Source organism: Echeneis naucrates, chromosome 14 (assembly GCF_900963305.1).
Source record: "Echeneis naucrates chromosome 14, fEcheNa1.1, whole genome shotgun sequence".
Classification (NCBI taxonomy): domain Eukaryota; kingdom Metazoa; phylum Chordata; class Actinopteri; order Carangiformes; family Echeneidae; genus Echeneis; species Echeneis naucrates.
The window spans coordinates 12,671,693-12,677,230 of NC_042524.1; positions in this window are offsets into that span (position 1 = coordinate 12,671,693).

The following is a 5,538-nucleotide window of genomic DNA, read 5'->3' on the forward strand; positions in this document are numbered from 1 at the left end:
TGAGCCCAAAAGGTGTAATTTCGCAGCTGAAATTCAAATGTTTGTTTAGGAACATCAAGACAAAAGCATCCAATATTTTCATAGGTTCATGAAAATGTGAGTGCAATAAATGTGTGAATATGTTGTTATGTCAGTCTGGCAGTCTGAAGAAGATGCTAATGTGCTTTATTGCGTTTATTGACTATGGTATGTCCAACAACACAGCAGGGAGTCAAAGCCATAGAAATAGTCCTTTCTGATGTTGGAGGCCTTTGATAAACACTCATCCTAGGTGTCCTGGGGAGAAGGACTCCTATGATCTCTCAGCAGTCCTCACTGTAAGGTCCTAATGGTCTTATTAACTCTGCTTTCCATCTCACGTGGTGGATAAGACTCTGTATACTGCCTTGATATAAAGTGGCTAAGCAGATGATATAATGCAATATCATGTCCCACCAATGTGTGGTTTTGCTGAGATTGTCACAAAGGTTGGCTGTTGATTAAATTCAATGAAAAGTTAGTTGTTCATGAAAGGCACTTTGTTGCTTTATAGATGCAATTTACTGTATTAAACTGTATTCTGCTGTGCATGTGTTACTGTTCTTGTGTCTAACCCTGACAGGCTGCACCCAGCAGGTCTTGAAGCTTCCCCTCTGGGAAATGTTCATGATGACAACGTATTTAATTTGTGTTGAGTGTTACTATTATTAACACAAACAAGTGAACAATCTGCCAGTGGACACTTCTGCACAAAAACTAAATAACTGACCATTGTAACCTTGGATTTGTTCTTGTATTAAGGAAAATTAGATTTCAAGCAATAGAGAAGAAATTAAAATCTATGTGCTCTCATGGTAATATTCTACAGGTGGTATCTCTTTGTGCAGGTCCCTTTTTATCTTATTCACTCTTTCTCAAGTCTTAATTTGATAGAAAACAAAAATACTAAAAACTATGGCCTGCCCCTGGTGTCTGTTTGGGGAAACAATGACAACTTGTCACATGGAGACCTTCCAGAAACAGGGTGAAGATTAAGAAACAGTGCTGTAGAGCTGTCAGCTAATAATCCAAGCAGTCACTTTCCCAGAAAGAACAAAAGTACACAAACCCTTTTGTCTAAAGGTGAATGTACTGTACAGTTGAGGTAGTCTGGTTAATGTCTTCTATTAAAAATTAGGACCTTAAAGAAATCCTGCTAGAACTTCAATAGAAAAAGTTGAAACCTTGCAGCCTCACACAACTTCAGTGAGGCCAAAGTGCTCAGATGTTTTTCATTCTTTAATGTTTTACTCTAGAAGTTATGACATGACAGCAGGCCTGAGATTGGTTTATCGCTGTAGTTTACTATATGAGCGGCATCATTTATTAACAGCTTGGATGCCTTCTAGAAACTCTTCTACATGAATTAGTTTTATCAACAACACACCACAAGACTTTAAGAATCTTGTCTTTTAAATGCTCAAGTTTTCTTTCTCTTTTATTGTCTCTTTGAAATCATATGTGTACTGACTTGTGGTCAGAATGTATTTGAACCAAGCTTTTTGCATTTCTCCAAAAATGGCAATCCTCAATTTAATTCAGTGTTACACATGATAAAATAAACTATTTGGTGTATTTCTAAACATCACAAGAACTCTTGGGTAAAAATATTTATCTGTCGGTTGTATCTGTACATGTGTAAGGCTGGTCAAACTTATGAAATCAATTTCATTTTATTCCAGGAACACAGCAATGATTTTGCAAACAAAATCACATCAGATTTCATTTTCATCGTGTGTTTGGGGAAACATAGGCTTGGTCATTTAAAATACAATATACGTGAACCAGCAGTCTGAGCACATGCATGCACGCACACACACCAGCACATAGCCTTGGTATTTACAGAACCCAGTTGAGTCAAACTGGCGCTAAGCTCTTGAGCTGTGTGTGACACATAGCCCCTAGTGAAGACTCCCTCCTGTGCTCCAACCCCAAATAAAGACATAGGCCGGCGCATTGTTGTCATCAGTTCTCCTCCCGGTGTCAGAGGAGAGAAGATAAAGTGTTTTTATGCTGCTGATGTTTAGGATAGCCTTCCAGAGGACAGAGTCCTGGAAATGTTTGTATGATGTTGTCGTGCTGTATTATGCTCACGGAACAAGCTTTGGAAAGTGTGTTTTTCTTACCTCATGCTTTATCAATCCAGGGAGATGGGAATGCGCATCCTATCAGGATTTCAAACTTCCTCAAACATTATTATGTTACTCTAAATCTCTACATGTGTTTGCTGCTTGTATCTTTAAATGTTGGCGCTGAGAGATGTTGAACTTCACCGAGGATGATGTGAAGATAAGATAATCCTTTATAAATTCCTCAAATGGGGAGATTCATTGACACAGGAGACATGGTTGTGTGGATGTTGCCGCAGTAAATTTAGTTGGCACTTGTCAAATGAAAGTAGGTGATTATGATAAATATGAGTTGGCTGCCATGACGTGTGAAAGATATTGGGATGTGTATAGTAGAGTGACTTTGGATACCCTTTGGCTTTCTGACTGGTGCCACCATGAGGCTGACGTCTATGGTTTTGTGGTTTCAGTTTTTATAATTTGTATGGATTGTTTGGTAGCATTTTGTGTTTTTTTTTTTTTTTTGTGAGAAGAAAGTTGTAAAATGTAAGAGAGCATAACAACCATCACAACTGTTTGATTATAATTGAATCATTTCAGGACATGAGCTAGATTAAATTTGAAAAGGTTCAGCCTGCGTGATTTAAACAAAGAAAGACATGCAATTTCACAACTAATATCACTCTGGTGATGTTTTGGAGGACAGGGGCAGCATTTAAAACCATCTGGTGTTAAATTGTCTGATATAATAGATGTTTTACCCATATAGACAAACAACACCTCATAATCTTCAGTTGTGACATCATTCTCAACAGTAATAAAACTGTTGCAACATACACACAATCATGTCTCCTATTAATTTATGTTCCTACATACATTTTATACCCTGACTTTCAAAATCATTCTTTTGAGCAATCAGACTTTGGATTATGATCACTGATCATCTGGATGTTGTTAGCTGTTAAACTGTTTCTTTTTATTTATTTTTTTTGCCTTACACTCAAACACACAACTTCTATCCCTGCTCTTGATTAAATACAAATGTAGTGTGAGATACTTTTGTTATAAAATGTGACATTTTCATGAGCAGAAGTACACGTCAAGTCAATTTTAGTCAGTTGTCTTTCATCCAAACACTAATTTGACCAATTAAAACATTCATCTTTTGAACAAATATCTTCCTGATTCCAGATTTTGGATTTTTTAATCTTTTTATTTTCTACAAACTAAGAAGAATGACAAACCTCCCCTCTCACCTAAACACAAATATCTCAAAATGATTTACCTTTGGGATATTTGTGTTTGTTATAATCAACTTGGCTTGAGAGCACATACTTTGATAGTTGAATCGCCAGATGAGGTCGATCTAGTATGTGACACCCAAATTATTGCTGACTTCTTTTCATACAATTTCCCCTTTGAGGTCATTCAGCCACATCAAACTTTTTTTAGATACTTATTCGATTTTGTGAGACTTTATTTTAAACATTTAAATACCAAAATAATCCTCCCCCTAGGAGAAGCATATGCCAATCAACACATTCACTTCAATTTAAACGTGATTCCATTGCATCATTAGTCATTTTAAGCACCTTTTTCCTTTTAATTCATTTTTAAAAATGATATATATTTTACTGTTTTAACAATCAGTGGTACTCACAGAGCTGTAAACCTTCATTGATGCTTTAGATCAACAACACACATCTATTATAATTATCATTATTATTATTGTTGTTGTTATTATTACTAGCTGTTCTTTTGCAACATGTGTCAAGACTTGATGTTGAAATGGTCACTCGGGAAATCCTTTATCTACCACTAAAACCCTTAGTGGGACAAGGAGACAAAGAAAGGAAGTGACTAAGCTGGGATCACATACATTACATGTTCAGGTAGGCACAAAGTCAAGAGAGATAAGCCTTCACATAACACCATTATGACCATTTTTGACCATCCATTCTTATAGAAGTTTTACCGATTAAGGCGTACCTAATGGTGTTTTAAGACCTTATTAAATATGTAGGAACTGTGGCTGAAATAGCTCAGTATTAGAATGATAATAAGAACCATAGTCAGGTTAAGCAAGAGTTGCAGATAGTATTTTCTCACATCACATCATGGTTGTTGGTTTTCTACAAAAGAAACTCAAATTTATAACCAAGCCCACCTTTCTGACCAATTTCCCATTATGTCCTCATGACTTCCCTCCATTTTAAACAGCTACAAGAAAATCCACATTTGCATGATTAATAAGTTACATTTTTATACATACACACATACAGAGGGGTGCTTGGAAGTTGCTTGGCACATTCTCATGCTTGACCAACCTCCTACAATCTAAATAACTATACAAGACACAGTAAAACAGGTCTTCTCACATCAATGTTTCCCTGTTCAGTCATGAGGCTTCAACGTGTACAGGAGATGAAACAGGAGCCTGCATGGCCATGATTAACACTTGTCTGCATAATCATCCTGCAAAAGGAGGGCATATGCAACCCAATGCACTAAGTAACATGGAACAGTTCAGCTGTACATACAGTATTTTCACATACTGATAAAGTCTAGATTCATAATTTAATCTGTATATACTGTATCTTAATATGCTGGTACCAGGTATTCACAGTGACTCTAAAATAAAATTACAAGAGGAAGTTTGTACAAGAAACAAGAGTCTGAGTGACTGGCAAAAGTTTGGCATCCTTTTTTGTCAGAGTTCAGAGTTTGTGGTTGAACTTTAGTTTGTGGTTGAGTCAGTTCTGTTTGATTGCAGAGGGATTCAGGAGAGCTGCCTGGGCTTTTCGTTGGCACTGAGGAGAAGCAATCCAACTCCTCTGAACACATGTTTAATAATGGCGCCGCAGCAGTGGACACACAAAAAGGTGAGGTAAGGTGGTGTCAGGGAGATGAGATCTTATCCACCTTCCTATGCTGAGCAAGACATAACCTGGCAAGGCTAAATAAAATACAGCATGTGCCCTGACCAGTATTTATCCCCCCCTCCCCAAAAAAAGTGCAGGAACGACACAAAAACACACAGAAACACACATCAGGGTGGAATGGTAGGATTTCACCTATTGTCCTGACCGCTACCACTCATAAGCCATACTAAACAATTACCCAAAATAGTCACTGTAGACATCCGCCAAACACAAAACATATTTAAATACAATATTGTGTATTTCTGTATTCGTTCAAGGTGTTTTATCCAGACATGTAAAGCTATTTTGCGAGCTGAAAGAAAAGCCACCTTTTGGCATTTTGTGGTTCAGGCCAGCAGGAGATCTTCTACAGTATGGCTGCTACAATAGTGAGGTTAGAAGAAAACAGCTACAGGCAATCATGGAAGGAATCTGGAGTACTTCTTTCCTGTCATCGTCTGTCTCTTCAGGAGAGGTATAACCCTTTTAAGTATTCCTTCATACTGTTTTCAGACACACTGCCAGAAGGA